We start from the raw sequence: 18,095 nt of genomic DNA on the forward strand, positions 1-18,095 counted from the left end.
TACATAAACACTGGAACTTATTAATTATATAGGCTGAATACCATTGTTAAGCTTTATAGATTGTCTCTTTTCCCTCAGGCTATTGAGAAGTGAAATTCTGTGTAGGAAAGATGCTACCTTTGGGTTCTGCTCTCTCTCTCTCTCTCCTTGTCTAAGCTGGGGCTTTCCTCAATTCTTGGTCAGGATGTTAGGTTTCTTATGTTGTGGTTTCTCTACAGAAAGTAGCTAAAATCTCTCTCAGACAGTTTAGTTGACAGATTGTCTCTTCTCTTCACAATTCAATTAATTAATTGCTTATCATTACTTTCCTCTTGCTCAGCAGGGAATATAACTCTCTTACTGATGGAAATTTCTATAAATTGCCTAACCATTTTTGGATTATTCTATACATTGGCCAATTGCTCAATTTCTCAACAACTTGCTGATGAATAGATCTCTGTCTGCTAATTTGTGTTTTCTTTGAACCCTATGATTTGTTTGTTTGTTTGTTTCTTTAGTAAAATTCTATTTGCTGTAGTTTTTTTTTAAGCAATAAGTTTCTATTTCAAAAAAGTCTATATGAAAAATATACATTATTTTTTATAATTTTCCATTTTTCTTTGCTTCCTTGTAGATTTTCTTATTATTTATACATTTATTTATTCATTCATTTATCTATCTATCTATCTATTTATTTATTATAGCTTTTTATTTACAAGATATATGCATGGGTAATTTTTCAGCATCGACCCTTGCAAAAACCTTCTGTTCCAACTTTTCCCCTCCTTCCTCCACCCCCTCCCCCAGGTGGCAGGTAGACCAATACATGTTAAATATGTTAAAGTATATGTTAAATACAATATATGTATATATATATATATATATCCATACAGCTATTTTGCTGCACAAGAAGAATAGGACTTTGAATAATGTAAAATTAACCTGAGAAGGAAATAAAAAATGCAGGCAGACAAAAATAGGATTGGGAATTCTATGTAGTGGTTCACACTCATTTACCAGAATTCTTTCGCTGGGTGTAGCTGGTTCAATTCATTACAGCTCTATTGGAGCTGATTTGGTCCATCTCATTGTTGAACAGGGCTATGTCCATCAGAATTGATTATCATATAGAATTACTGTTGAAGTATATAATGATCTCCTGGTCCTGCTCATTTTACTCAGCATCAGTTCATGTAAGTCTCTCCAGGCCTTTCTGAAATCATCCTGCTGGTCATTTCTCACAGAACAATAATAATCCATAACATTCATATATCACAATTTATTCAGCCATTCTCCAATTGGTGGGCATCCATTCAGTTTCCAGTTTCTGGCCACTACAAAGAGGATTGCCACAAACATTCTTGCACACACAGGTCCCTTTCTCTTCTTTAAGATCTCTTTGGGATATAAGCCTAATAGTAACACTGCTGCATCAAAGGGTATACACAGTTTGATAGCTTTTTGAGCATAGTTCCAAATTGCTCTCCAGAGTGACTGGATGTTGAATTAGAGATTCTTTAAAGTCTGTCAAAGCTTTAAATCTAGAATCTTTTTTTTTTTTTTGAGGCATTTGGATTTAAGTGACAAACTCCTGGTGACACACCTAGTAAATGTCTGAGGCCATATTTGAACTCTGACTTCAAGCCCAGGGGAATGCACTTTGCTACCTAACTGTAATACTTCTTTAAGCATATCTGTGATACTTCTTTAAGCATATCAGAGACAATACTTACATTCTACATTCTTGCCATAATAAGCTAATAAAATGAATTGATATTTACAAATAGCTCTGGGATTGTCCCTTGTTTTATTAATAGAAAGTCTTCACATAGTGCTTCCATGGTCATAGATGGACATACTGTAGCATAGTAGCATTAATAGTTTTCTAATACCTTGTAGAAGATCAATTATATAGCTCTGATTTCTGCAATTCTCCTGGTAATCAGATATTTTCCAGGAAACAATATTTAAGTTGTTTAACTTCATTTCTTTGTTTATTGATTTGCATTATTTTTCCAATTCTTTATCAACTCTCTGCTCTTTTCTCCAGACAGCTGAAGGCAAAAAGGGTTCATTTGATTAAACAAGGTTTACATACACTGCTGGAATGCTGGCTGAAAGCTCAAACTCTTAGCTACACTGGAATTTGAATCTGACCAGCTCCCTAGCTCCCATGTACAGCCTTCCCTCTGCTAATTATCATTATAATTTTAGTGTCACACAGTTTTTGAGAGGAAAGCATCAGTAGTCATATTAGTTTTCTCTGACTGGTAGAGTATTTTGAATTTAGTTAATTTAGAGTTAATGCTGCTACTCATTCTGATAAACAATATCTAACTTGGGACTTCTAAAAATGTAATCGGCAGATTGTTGTTGGTCCATACTTGAAAAATCTTCTACAAGATGATTACAGAAAACATTAAATAGAATTCTGATGGGAAGGACAAGAAAAAGTCACAATGAGTCATTTTTTAGCTTAGGACAAATTAAGGAGACAAAGAGAAATCTGCAGACTGAGAGCATAGCAAAGTGGAAGTGGCACTAGATGGTAGTTATAGCAGGCAAGAATAGTGGACAGCAGCAGTGGAGGTACCAATGACATCAGTGCCCAGGGATGGTAAGTATGTGAGTACTTTGTCACAAAGAACCCAAGTGATTCCTGTTCCAGCACTGAGTACAGTGATATTTGGCAATTTTGTTCTGAATCACAGTTTTACAGGGGAAAGGAACAATTGCAATAATGAGGGAGTAAAGACTGCCTCTATAAAGAGCAGAACACAGGCCAGAGATCTTTTAGGATCACATCACTTTGGAGCCACCATAAACCTATAAGGCTCTCAGATTGAGCTGTTAAAATAGAAGGACCTACAAGACAGAAGCTCAAACCAGTTATCTCCACCAAGATGTGCAGTCTAAATTTAACACAAAGTCCAAAGAAATAAATTGGAAAATGAGCAAGCAAAAAGTAAATTTAATCACAAAAAGTTACTTTGGTGATATGGGAGTTCAAGACACAAACTAAGTAAATGATAATTAATTGAAAACATCTAAAAGAAAAATACAGATTGATCAAAAGCCCAATAAGAATTGTAGAAGAGTTAAATGAAAAGATTTTTTAAAAAGAGCAAATTTTTTAAAAATCAAATGAGTTGAAGAGGAAAAATTGAGAAAACAAATAAGCACTATGAAAGAAAATTATTAAAAAAAGAATATTTTAGTAAAAGAGGCACTAAAAATACTGAGAAAAGTCACTCTTTAAAAATTAGAATTGGCCAAATGTAAGCTATGACTCCACAAGACATCAAGATATAATAAATTGGTCAAAGTACTGCAAAAACATAAGAAAATGTGAAATATCTCACAGGAAAAACAACTGACTTGGAAATTAGATTTGGGAGAGATAAATTAAGATTATTGGACTATATGAAACCAAAATCAAAGAAAGAGCTTAGACATCATATAATTTCAAGAAATTATAAAGAAAACTACACAGATATCTTAGAACTTGAAGGCAAAGTAGAAATTAAAAGAATCCACCAATTATCTTCTGAAATCGCCAAATGAAAACTCCTCATCCTATTTTAGCCAAAATTCAGAATTCCCAAGTCATAGAAAATATTTCAAATAAACAGAAAGAAATTCTTAATGCTGGAACCATAGTAAGACCAGCACTAGTTTTATATATACATACACACATATATAAAAGAGCAGAAGTCTTGGAATATGATTTTTTGGAAGCAAAGGACCTAGGATTATAGCCAAGAACAACATTCCCAGAGAAACTAAGCATAATTCTACAGGAGAAAAAGTAGAAATTTAATGAAATAGAGAAATTTCAAGCATGCCAATGAAAAATAACAAGAGCTGTATGGAAATTTTGATATCCAAATACAAGATTCAAGAGAAGCATAAAAAGATAAACATGAACGAAGAGGATCATAACAATGTAACAAGGTAAAACTATTTACATTTTCATAAGGGAAAATGATACATTGTCATCATTTGGGAAGTTAGAAAGGGTGTATTTACACAGAAAGCATGAATATGTGTCTATTATACTAGGATGATATCAAAAGAAGAATGAAAGGGTGAGAAAGAGAGGTGTATTGGGAAAAGGGAAAAAAGAATGGGAAAATTATCTCCAATAAAAGAGGTATTCAAGGAAGAGCTTTTACAAGGGAAGGAAAATTGGTGGGGACAGCAGACAGCACTTGAAACTTACTCTCATCTGACGTGGTTGAAGGAGAGAATACACACACACACACACACACACACACACACACACACACACACACACAGAGTTGGGTTTAAAAATCAATCTTACCCAACAAGGAAGTAGAGTGGTACTTCCTACTAGGGAGAATAGAGTGATAGATAAGTGGGAGGGCAGACTAAGGACCGTGCCTGGATGAAAGGGCAGGTCAATTCTCTGAGAGCCTTCGAAGTTTTGGATTGTGGCACTTGAGGGAATTGAAAAGCAGCCTTTACTAACACAGGTGTTGCTTGTGGACTGGGAATGAAATAAATTGGAGGCAGAGGGAAGAGGAGAGAGGTCAGACAGCGCAACAGCCTCTCAGTCTCCTTGTATCATCACATGAACTACAGGTCTGAGTTAGACCTCCAGCAGCCACTGGCAGGTGACTCCCGTATCCCAACACTTTAGAGTAGGGGACAAGATAGGAGAAGGATAAATAGAAGAGAATAGGATGGAGGAAAATACACAGGAATCATAATCATGAATATGTAAAAGATTCACTAACTCATAAAATGCAAGAGAATAACAAAACGAAATAGAAATCATAGTCCAGTGATATGTTGCTTACAAGAGAAACACTTAAAACAGAAAGACAGAACCAAAATAAAGGATTGGATAATAAATTTACACTTCAGGTGAAATAAAAAAGCAATTGTAATTGCAGACAAAGCCTGAGAAAAATAGACCTAATCAAGAGATGTAGGGTTTGTTGAAGAAGGACTAGCTTACTGAGCCTTTTTTCAGGGCTATTCATTCACCTAGCATTTAACTCTCACCTGAGGCTCCAAGAAGCTATATTATACACAATGGTCACATCCTGGTAAAACATCTCAAAGATGAACCAAACCAGATTGAGAGTAACCAATGGGCTGCAAATCTGTTGATATGTTAAAGGATGTCTGCCCCAACCATGTGAAGACTTCCTTTGGTGGAAAGAGTGACTGAAAACAATTTGTTTCAATTGCTATGAAGGCTGCTGAAGCAGGTGCTATGAAAGGTTTGGAACTTGGTCAGATATCAAAGACACCAAGGTCATCCAATGTATCCCAGACCATTACCAGCTTTTTGACTTTTTCTTTTCATTGACGTCAATGACTGGAAGAAAGTGAGACTGACGACTTTGCACCGTTCTTCCTCACTTAAATTCAATCTATTCGTGAGTCAAGACATCACCTTTTATTATCACTGATCTTCTTTAAAAGCAAAGGACAAATCATAAAAGTAAAACTATTCTATTGGGGTACTGCAATTTACCTTTCTCATAAACAAGGAAAAAGTTTAAGGAGATGAATAGAATTTTAGAAAATTTAGACATGATAGACCTCTGAAGAAAATCAAAAGGAATGCTTTTTTTTTTTTCTCACCTATACATAATATCTAGACCAAAACTGATAATGTATTAGGGCATAAAACTGCATAAATCAATGCAAAAAACCAGAAATAGTAAGTGTACCCTTTTTAGATCATAATGCAATTATAATTGTATTCAATAAAAGTACATAAAGATAGCAGGAGACAACCTACCAAAGTTTGTAAGATGCAACCAAAGCAGTACTTAAGTAAAATTTTTTATCTCTAAATGCTTACATCAGTAAAAGAGAGAAAGAACAGGTCAATGAATTGGGCATGGAAAAAAAAACCCCAACAATTCTAAAATAACAAATTAAAAATTTCCATTTAAACACTGAAATAGAAGCCTGAAAAATGAAAGGAGAGATGAATTAAAAAAAAAAACTCATTGAATTAATACATAAAACTAGGAACTGACTTTATGGGGAAATAGATCATTGGCTAACTTGAATAAAAAAGAAAGAAGAAAAACAAATTACCAGTATAACCAAAGAAGATGAAATTAAATTAGTTATCAAGAGCCATAAAATTAACAATTGAAATGAATTGGACAAATATTTACAAAAATTATAAATTACTCAGATTAGCAGAAGAGTACATGAAATATTTAAATAATTCTTTCTTAGGAAGAAAAAAAGTTTGAACAAATCATTAAATGAGCTTCCTAAGACAAAACCAAATCAAAAAACCAAACCAAAACAAAACCCATAGTACTAGAAGGATTTACAAGGAAATTCTATCAAGATATTTTTACATTCAATACTATATAAACGATTTAAAAAAGCAGGTAGAGAAGAGATGTTACCAAATTCTATTTATCACACAATCATGGAATTGATACCTAAACCAGGGAGAGCAAAAAAGAGGAAGAATGGGCAAATTTTCCAAGTGACTATTGATGTAAAATTTTTTTATTAATTTTATAATTATACATTTTTTGACAGTATATATGCATAAGTAATTTTTTTTATAACATTATCCCTTGTATTCATTTTTCCGGATTTTCCCTTCCCTCCCTCTACTCCCTCCCCTAGATGACAGGCAATCTCATACATTTTACATGTGTTATAGTATAACCTAGATTTAATATATGTGTGTAAATCCAATTTTCTTGTTGTACCTTAAGTATTGGATTCTGAAGGTATAAGTAACCTAGGTAGATAGACAGTAGTGCTAATATTTTATATTCAATTCCTAGTGTTCCTTCTCTGGGTATAGTTGTTTCTGTCCATCATTGATCAGCTGGAAGTGAGTTGGATCTTCTTTATGTTGAAGATATCCACTTCCATCAGAATACATCTTCATACAGTATTGTTGTTGAAATGTATAGTGATCTTCTGGTTCTGCTCATTTCACTCAGCATCAGTTCATGTAAGTCTCTCCAAGACTTTCTGAATTCATCCTGCTGGTCATTTCTTACAGAGCAATAATATTCCATAGCCTTCATATACCATAATTTACCCAACCATTCTCCAATTGATGGACATCCATTCATTTTCCAGTTTCTAGCCACTACAAAAAGAGCTGCCACAAACATTTTGGCACACACAGGTCCCTTTCCCCCTTTAGTATTTCTTTGGGATATAAGCCCAGTAGTAGCACTGCTGGATCAAAGGGTATGCACAGTTTGATAACCTTTTGGACATAGTTCCAGATTGCTCTCCAGAATGGCCGGATTCTTTCACAACTCCACCAACAATGTATTAGTGTCCCAGTTTTCCCACATCCCCTCCAACATTCATCATTATTTGTTCCTGTCATCTTAGCCAATCTGACAGGTGTGTAGTGATATCTCAGAGTTGTCTTAATTTGTGATGCAAAAATTTTAAATAAAATAATAGCATGAAAATCACAGTAACATGTCACAGGGATCACATATAATGACCACATTGGATTTATACTAGGAATGCAGGACTTGTTCAATACTGGTGATCGTATCAATAACAAAAACAACAAAATCAAAAAATCTTTATAGATACAGAAAAAACTTTTGATAAAAATTTTTGATAAAAATTCTTATTAAAAACACTAACAAACATAAGAATAAAGAGGGCATTTCTAAAGATGATAAGTAGTACCTATTCAAAACCAATATTAAGTGTTATTTTTCATGGGGATAAACTAGAAATTCTTCCAATAACATCAGGAGCAAAACAAGAATGTCCATCATCATCATAATTATTCAATATTTTACTAGAAATGCTAGCTATTGCAATAAGACAGCTGAGTGGTGGGGATTCACAGAAGGGCAAAAATAAATTTCTTCTCTCAAGAAACTCTCAGTCCAAAGTGGAGAGACAACATGCAAACAACTATGTACAAACAAGCTCTATATAAGTTGGAAAATAATTAATGGAGGGAAAACACTAGAATTAAAGGGAATTCCTACACAAAGTGTGATTTTAGCTGGGATTTGGAGAAAACCAGGGAAGCCACAAGGTGAAGATGAAGACACAGAGCATTCCATGTATGGGAGAGAGTCAATGAAAATATGGGGAATTTGCAAAGGAAGTGTAAGAAGATTGGAAAGGTAGGAAAGGACCAGGTTAATGAAGAATTTTAAATTCCAAACCGAGGATTTTATTTTTGATCTTAGAGATGATAAGGAGCCACTAAAGTTTGCAGAGTAGGTGGTAGATGGTGAGGGAAGGATAATTGTTTTGGTAGCTGAGTGGAAGATGGATTCAAAAGTCTAATCTTGAGGCAATGATACACACTAGGGTAATGTTAATTTTAGAGGTACAGAGGTAGTATATGAGAGAAATGTTATGGAGATAAAAGCAACAGGCATCGGCAACATATTAGACATGGGGAATGAAAGAACGAGGAGTTGAAGATGATCCCTAAGTTATGAAATAATGAGACTGGGATAGTGATACTCTCAATAGTAATAGGCATGGCTGGACTCTAATGTTGCCATTCACTAGAACTGGAATTTAAGAATACCTATAATGTGTATTCTGATGGAAATGGATATCTTCAACAAAGAGAAGATCTAATTCAGTTCCAATTGATGGACAGAATCAGCTACACCCAGAGAAGGAACACTGGAAAATGAGTATAAACTGTTTTCATTTTTGCTTTTCTTCCCAGGTTATTTTTACCTTCTGAATCCAATTCTTCCTGTGCAACAAGAAATTTGGTTCTGCACACATATATTGAATCTAGGATATACTATAACATATTTAACATGTATGGGACTGCCTGCCATCTGGGGAGGGAGTGGAGGGAAGGAGGGAAAATTCGGAATAGAAGTGAGTACAAGGGATAATGTAAAAATTACCCATGCATAGGTACTGTCAAAAAAAGTTACAATTATAAAATTAATTTTAAAAATGTAAAAAAAAATACCTACAAGGACCAAACTGTCAATTGATATCGGCAATTTTTTTTAAACCTGTAAGGCAAAGAAAATAGAGAGATAAGAATAAAAATTTTTATGACAAAGTAAAATTACAATATTTTTTTGTGCCAATTGGCTTGCCTAATCCTTTTAGTTCTGTGATGTCTAAGTACAGATAAAGCAATCTTCCTGTATCGTTCTCTAAATGGTGCAGTGAGTAAGATGTATTTTGTGAGAGAAGCCTGGAAAGACTTAGGTGAATTGTTGCTTGGTAAAGTAAGCAGAACCAAGAAAACATTATACACAGTAACAATAAGATTATGTGATGATCAGCTTGGATTTGACTCTTCTAACAATCCGGTGATTCAAAGCAATTCCAATAGACTTGAGGTGGAAAATGTCATCCACATCCACAGAGAACTATGGAGACTGAATATGGATGAAAGCATACTATTTTCACCTTTCTGTTTGTTTGTTTTTTTCTTTCTCATGTTTTTTTTTTCCTTTTGGTCTGATTTTTCTTACACAACATGACAAATATGGAAATATGTTTAAAAGAATTGCATACATTTAACTTATATCAGTTTACTTGCTTTCTTGGGGAGGGGAGGAGGTAAGGAAGGAAGGCAAAGAGAAAATTTTGGAACATGAGTTTACAAAAATTTGTAAACTGTCTTTATACTTATTTGGGAAAATAATTTTGAAAATTTAAAAAAAATAGATGTATTCTGTGAGAATTGCTCCTTGGGCACATCTTATATCCCACTTATGCAATGAGAAAATGTCTATTCTATTTCTGAACTTTTAAAAAAAGTAATCCACTCCTTAAATAGAATCCTTCCTAAACAAACAAAACTTGCCAAATACTTATCACAAATATTTATAGAGTCCAGCAAAGCCAATTTCCACATTGGCCATATCCAAAATTGTTTCTGTATCTTAAGTTCATCGTCTCTCCAACAGAAGGTGGGTGACGTTTCATTTTCAGTTGTTTTGAAGCTTATCATTTCTTTGATTAGAATTCTAAAGTCTCTCCAAATTGCTGAACTTTTTCAACCAATTTTTCAATTTTTATAGAATTGTAGTATCACAGAAATTAAACTTCTCCACATCTACTTTTCACTTTCAAGACCTATTCTTCTCTTGATGTTGACTGCTACCTCTTGCTTCTATTTTTCTATAAGCCTCTCTCTGCATTGGCTATATAGATAAAGTTTTTAAGAATAGGATCCTAACTTTTTACTTATAGTATCTTACCAATAGTTTAGATTGATTGGAATTAATCTTGTAGTAACTAGAATCAGTCCAGCAACAGTTGGATCTAGACATAGCAGAAGCATGGTGATCATTTTCCTGTTGACCATAATATCTTTAAAAAAAACCTATAGAACAGAACCAGACTTATCAACATATAGTCCTTATTATTATTATTGTTATTTTCCCATTACATGTAAAAACAATTATTTTGTTATACATAATTATCCATTTTTTATGTATTTCTATATGTATCATGTTGGGAGAGAAAAATCAGAACAAAAGGGAAATACTACAAGAAAAAATTGGTAAAAATAACATGTGTTGATCTACATTCAGTCTCCATAGTTCTGTCAATGGATTTGGATGTCATTTTCCATTCAAATTTTATTGAGATTGCCTTGGATCATTGAACCGCTGAGAAGAACCAAATCTATTCTAGATCAACTTGTATTTATGCTCTGTGTTTGACAATTATATGCTTATAGGCTGAGCAAACATTTTACAACACTAAGTGGTCTGGTGGATTGAGCAAAGGATTTTGAGTCAGGAAAATCTGAGTTCAAATCCACTCTCAGACATGTAGTAGCTAGCTGTGTGAACTTGGACAAATCACTTAATTTCTCTGTATCTTAGTTTTCTCATCTTTGAAATGGTGATAATAATAGCATCTAGCTGTCAGGGGGATTCTGAGGATTAAATGACTTAATATATAAAAAATACTTTGTAAACCTTCAAGAGCTATGTACATTCTAACCATTATTAATGTGTTGGGTCAGTCATTTGTACCATTTTGATGCCTTCCTCAGCCACCAAAAACAATGAGCTTAGTCCAAAAAAAGAGAGAAGAAAATGCACTTCACTATTTCCTTTGAAGCGGTTGCATCATAAAGATGCAGAACATTGCATATATGGTCAGATCCTGCTGAAGTGTTGATTAATTTTTGCTTTTTTTCCATTTTTATTCTTTGTTAGAAGCTGAGGGGAGGAAGAAGAGGGATATATTTGGAGATGAAATGATGAAAAAATTCAAAAGATTAATACAAATTTTAAATTCTGGGGTGAAATTTGTATTTTTCACACAAAGTTGTTAAAAATAAAATTTTGTTTATTTTGTTTTTATGGTACCTACATTTCTCAATATAGTCCTTCTTCCATCCTCTCTCTTATCCTTTGTAAATGTTAAAAGAAAAAAAGAGACAGAAAAAACAGTTCAGCAAAGCTAACTTTAACAAGAGGACTGGCTGTAGGGAGTCCCCTTTGTGTGAATTACCTGGTCATCCTACTTCCAGACATGCCTTATGGGAGCCCTTCTCTCTCTACTTTGACACATGCAAGGTACTCTGACTTTTTCTTGTCAGTCACCATGTGTTTTTTGTTTAGCTGCTGACCTAGAACTGAGAATGCATATAAAAGACAAAGTTCCTATGGGAATAGGAGCAATGTTATCTTTTTTGCTGCTTGGTTACATTCTAGTGAGAAGAAATTGCTACCGAATCTCTGGATAGGGGAGGACTTTTTAATGCTCTTAGGTAAAGAAGTGTTGAGGACATCTGTAATCTGATTAATCTTGAAAAGTGAGGAGACCACAGAAGCTGGCTCATACAGATACTCTTTTGCACAAATAAGGGATTAATTTCACCTATTGTCTATGCCACATTTGGAAGTGAATTTTGTGGGGGAATGCTTTGCAGTTTCCATTTGAAACTTAAGCCCACCTCCCAATAAAGAAGGATGTGTCCCCCACCTCAATTTGGAGAGATGTATATATATTTTGATTCTTGCTATATCTTTTCAGTAAATATCCCTTTTATAAATTGATTTTATATATAAATATATATATACACACACACATATATATATATATATGTGAATATAAATTGATTAAATGATACTGGGGCACCAATCCCTAATGATTTATATTAAGAAACAGGATAGGGGCTTGAGCTAATAGCATTAAACAGGACCCAACTCCTCTGGAGGAAGCTTAGAACTTCAAGGAGGAAATATGGCAAACTAGCTTTGGTCTGGAAGATCCAGCTCATCAGTGTAAGTATAAATTTTTATAAGGATCCCATCAGAATCTGTAAAGGTTAAAAAAAAAAGAAAAAAGAAAAAAAGAAAAAGTCTGACATTTGTGCATTAATAAATCATTAATAAAATTAATAAAAATTAAAACCATCTGATAGGGCCAAGAAAGGTGCAAGTAGATGGTATAGTGACCAGAGTGTGGAGCTTAGAGTCTGGAAATCTTCTCTTTTTGAGTTCAAATCTAGCCTCAGATACTTCCTAGCTAAGTGATTCTGGCCAAGGCACTTATGCCTCAGTTTCTTCATCTGTAAAATGAGCTGGAGGGAAAAAATGAGAAATCACTCTACTATCTTTGCCGAGAAAACTCCAAATGGGGTCACAAAGAGCCAGACATAACAAAATAAGAGTAAGAATAGTAATAAAAGGACCTAGAAAATTTTAACTTTGACAATACTTTCCATAATGTCTAGTCAATGTAGTTCTTCCTCTATTCTTTCCTTTATGTATATAAAAATATAGTTTTGTTTTTGAGAATTATAAATATAAGCATTTCCTCTCATCAGTCTGAGGAATGTAAATGAATTAATATTGTTTGCTATTAAATATCTATATTTATATATGAAATATTAATAAATAAGGACTTTAACTTTCTTAGTAGGCTTTCTTTTGTTTTCTGTTGTTCACTTTTTATTTTATTTTTTCCCTCAGATATATTCTCAGATGTAAATAGAGACTGTGTTTTGGAAGTTTTCCTACCCTTTTTGTCCTCCAAGAATCTGAGTGAGAATTTCATATCCCATGAGAAGAACAAAAACCTACCTTTATGAGACTTCACTTGAGAAAGATACCTATAGTAGTTTTCCTGTCATTTTCCAGGTAATTGGCATATATTCTAGTATCTTTCATTCCCTAATACTAGACAAAGTCTTCCCCCTTTGTCCAACAATAGCTAATTGATAAAGTGAACTTATAGTTGTAGAAGACATTAATAGCACCAAGCATCATAATGAAGGCCCTCCACATTCCCTGTGTTAGCTGGCCTTGAATAAATCAAGGAACACTTTACTTCCATACTTTCATCCCCTTTGTATAACCGCTGTACACAGACACTGCTTCAGGAGCAGTTAACTTCTCTACTAATCACTGTCCTGGAAAAGTCATTAAAAAAAAGGGAACATCAGGTTCTTATACAAATCAGAGGTGTGATTTCTTTGTACAAGAGAGAGAACTAGGAACTGCCATACCAATGCAATATTAGGGAAATTTTAAATAAACCATTACTCCAATACAGATATAGATTTGTAGGCCCCTGTTATCCACTCCTATTTCGAGAAGCTTTAAATATTCTTTAGACAGGCAAATTTTGTGCAAAAGTCTTTTTCTTCCTTGGTGGAGATTGTAGAGTTACTCATTTGGAGAATCATTTATTTCTATGTTACGGTTTTTGGACCTTAATTGCCACAGATATAGTATTTCTTCTATAATGGTACAATTTTTCTGCATGGAAAGGAAGGAAGGAAATATTAATAAGTTTTTATTAAATGCCAGGTATTGTGTTAGTGCTTTCTCATTATTATCTCATTTAATCCTCTCAACAACTTTGGGAGGCAGGTACTATTAGTTTCTCTATTTTATAGATAAGGAAACTATATATACATACAAAAATATGTACATAGAGGTTAAATGACTTGGCCAGTATCAAACAGCTAGTAAGTATCTGGGGCTGGATTTGAATTCCAGCCTTCTTTACTCCAGATCCAGTGCTTTATCTAATCTTTTTTTAATTTATGCAACAAAACAAGCATTTTTTAATAGAAAAAATAATATTCCAATTTCTTCATATACAACAATTAATTCAGCCATTCCCCAATTGATGGTCATCTACTCAGTTTCTAGTTCCTTGCCACTAGAAAAAGAGCTACTACAAACATTTTCGCACATGTAGGTCCTTTTCTCTCTTTTATGATCTCTTTGGGATACAGACCCAGAAGAGACACTACTGGTCAAGCACCACTTTCTGGAGAAAATCTTTCTCATTTTCTGCTAGTCCTCTCTCTTTTTCTAACTATTTTGTATTTAGTTGCATTTATTCTGTATATACTTTTGTATCTAGATGTTTTCTCTTCCAATGGTGTGTAAGATACTTTAGAGAAGGAACTAATTTTTTTTTTGTCTTTGTATTCTTAGCACTGACCACAATTTCTGAGACAAAATAGATATTTAATGTTTATTGATTATTTACTTTAATGTTATAACAACTTTGTTATAGAAATTAGAAAAAATTGGGTATTTGGGGCAGCTAGGTAGTGCAATGAATAGAGCACCAGCCCTGAAGTCAGGAGGACCTAAGTTTAAATGGGACCTCAGACACTTAACACTTCTTAGTTGTGTGACTGGGCAAGTTACTTAATCCCAATTGACTTAGAAAAAAATAAAAACAAAAACAAAAAAACAACTGGGTACTCAACTGCCATCTTGAATGAAAATCTTTTCCTAACCGATTCAAGTTAGTTGAAAGACGGGCCAATATTTCTGCTGGAATGTATGTGAGGATTTTTTTTTTTTTTAACATGGGAGGAACAGTCAGAACTTACCCTCTGCTGGTTGTGGCACAGCTTTTGAGAGCCAGGGTCCCATTTACCTCATGATTAACCATCAAGAGAAGGAATGTAATGGAAAAAAAGGAAACAAAGAAAATCTGATGTTTCCATTATCTACAAGAAGGGCTTTTCTTTGTATACAATTAGTTATCTACATTTTCTTTGCTTGTATTTTGGTCTTTTTCCTTTGTATGTGTCTTTCTCCCCTATAAAGCAATCAATCAATTAATAGGCAGCTAGGAGCTGGACCCACAGTCAGCAAAGACCTGACTTTAAATCCTACATAGACACTTACTAGCTGTGTGAAGGAGACAATCATCTGAGAAGAGAGGAATTAATGGATTCAAGGATACATAAATGGAGGTTGGTCTTGTTAAGGAGTTCAACTACCTCTTGATCAGAGATTGGAATGAAGGACAGAGAAAATGATGGTAACAAAAGATATTGTAGAGGACATGCTAGATTCTAACCCTGGACCTTAGACTAACTTATGAAAATTACTAACATAAACATTTTCTAAATTCACTGACATAAGTATGTTTACACTTGCTGGAATACTTGCCCACTAAAAGGTTCCTTGAACTCAGGTAACCAAGTTGCTGTTCTGACTAATTCTGTTTTTAACAGAACCTGTGGGTAAGCTAGTCTCTAAAAAAGATTCTGATTTTAGCAGCCTTTGTATTTTTAACATGGCTTAGAACCAAAATCATGATTTATAGGCTTTCTTCCTCTTGACCCTAATGGCCATGCTATTTGGCCCACCTGCTTTGGGAAAATAAAGCTTAGACTTAAAGAGAATTCTGTGGGAATGTTCTCACTCGGAACTAAAATGCTCTCCTGTAACAATATGAGATGAAGAAAAGAAACCTGGGCAAATGGTCTTTTTTTCTTTGTGTATGAACTACAAAATAAGGTCCTTACTAAAAGGGTGGAGTTTTGGGGGAGGAGTACATTGGGAAATTAGATTAATAATAAAATAACTAGTATTTATGTAGCACTTTAAATTTTGCTATTATCATATTTTATTCTCACAACAATCCTAAGGTGGGTGCTTTTATTATTCCTGTTTTACAGGTGAAGAAACTGAGACTGGCAGGTCAATGACATGGCTGTAATTGTTGGAGGCCAGGTTTGAACTTATTCACATATTACTGAATCCAGATCTAGTGGTCTATCTATTCTGAGAGAGAGTTGGAGTTGGTGAGAGAGGGAGAAAAGAAACCTCCTGTCTGTTCAGTTTCTTGGAGCTATCGAATCTCTTGAGTTTTGCAGTAGTTTGGGACTCTTCTGGTTTCCAAATTTGAGAGGGAAGATAGAAGATGCTAGTCCCAATTCAGGTTGTTGAAGAAAAACTCTGGAAAGAAGTCTCTATTCTATCTCTATTCTGTTTATGATACTAGAAATTTCAGGTAATTTCCCCTTGGGTGGGACTCTTTCCCTTGATTGGGCTAAGTTATCTCACTCATTCACTCTGTGTTGTCTGGCACATATTCTCCTATGTATACTTTTTCTGATTTCTGTTTTTCTATAGGCTTGGATAAATTTTTGAGTGTTTACTAAAAAATGAGTTAGGTTTGGAGCAGCTGCTATGGTGAGTGGGATAGAATTGATTAGGTGGGAATAGAGGAACTTCTTTGCTTCTGTGAAGGCTCAGTTGATATTATATATCCCATATTTGTAGTGAATCTTTTCATTATAATTTCATGACTTCCTTCAGTTCCATTCAGTGGCACATAAATAGGAGCACAGGAGGATTGTGGGAGTAATTCAGGGTTTGAGTTTGAGAAAGGATGAATGGTAATTGGATAAGAAGATTAGGGATTTTAGTGTAGATAGTGTAGAATTGAACTGTGATAAAGAAGAGGGAAGAAAGAAGAGTGTAGCTAGGGCAGAGGTGATGGCTTGATAAAGTACTAAGTGGTAGAGAGACTGGAGTCATGATAAGAAAAAATTATGATTAGGAGAACATGAAAAAGAGATAGATTGTTAATAGGTGATGATCAACTAAAGACTTGTGGATGATAATAGAGGTTATGTCTATGCTTGAATTAAACTGAGTTTAAGTTGAGGAATTTGGAAGTGAAGAGTAATACTCTGTATGTTGAAGCTCCCTTGTAACAAAGACAAATTTTACAGAATAGGGGCCAAACCTTCTCTATTTATAACTTCCCTTCATTCTCAATGTTGAATGAAGGACTCAGACTTCAGGGGACTATATCTAAATCCATGGTTAACCACATCTTAATTTTCATCATGGACATACTCCAAGGGGACTTGGATCTATTTCTATTTATTAATGGGAGAATGGAAACTAAGATAGACCTTTTCCCCACTGATAAACTGCCATTTTCTTCAAGCCTGAGAATTTTTGTCTTTCCCAGGAATCTCATTCGCTCCTCTCTTAATTCAGAGAATCCTGCAAACCACCACATTTCTTCTATCTGTTTGCTCCTTGACTTGTCCCACTCTCTCTTGGCCATTTGTGGAGTCTAAGTTCTAACCTTGTCATAGCAAGCTAGGCTACACACCCATTGTTTGTGACTACCAGATAGCATTTTTGAAAGCACAGATAATTGCTGTCTACCTCCCTTTCAAAAACTATTATCACACAAACCACATGTTCCAACTAACTTCTGGAGCAGCTCACCTTATATGACTAATTACCAAATACACAGCTTAACCAGACTAATTTGTGATCCCGGGAAAGCATATATGATTCATTCAAGAGGGTATCATTTTATTCCAGGGCTAATCAAGAGAAATAGGCTGGAAGTTTTAAAACTTTGAGCTCATAAGTGGACAGGGACCTAATTTAAAAAAAAAATGATACAAAGGATTAGTCCAGTACCAAAGACATCTTCCTTAGGGGAAATAATTATTCTACACTGAAAATAAGCCATGGAACAGAGCTGACCTGGCTAACATGTCTCAGCCCTTTAGGATGTGCCAGGTCTTGGGATTCTACCAACCTCTGTCTTCACCTTATCAGGTAGGACCAAGGATTCATCTGCCATTCCTTTCATTCCCTCTCCAAATACATATTGCCACTGCCACTATGAAGAATCTGATGATGCACTATGTCCATTATATTTCTTTAGGCTTCCTTCCAGATCTGTCCTCTCTTAAACCCATTACTGTCAGTCCCATTCTTCTAATGTGCCTATAATACTCTTCTATTCCTTTGTATTGTGTTTTTAAGAGCCCTTATTCTATTGTTAATTAACTCCCTTTATTTTAGATGTTATGCATCTTTTGGAAATTATTTTGCATATGTTTTGAATTT

Source organism: Sminthopsis crassicaudata, chromosome 4 (genome assembly GCF_048593235.1).
Source record: "Sminthopsis crassicaudata isolate SCR6 chromosome 4, ASM4859323v1, whole genome shotgun sequence".
NCBI lineage: Eukaryota > Metazoa > Chordata > Mammalia > Dasyuromorphia > Dasyuridae > Sminthopsis > Sminthopsis crassicaudata.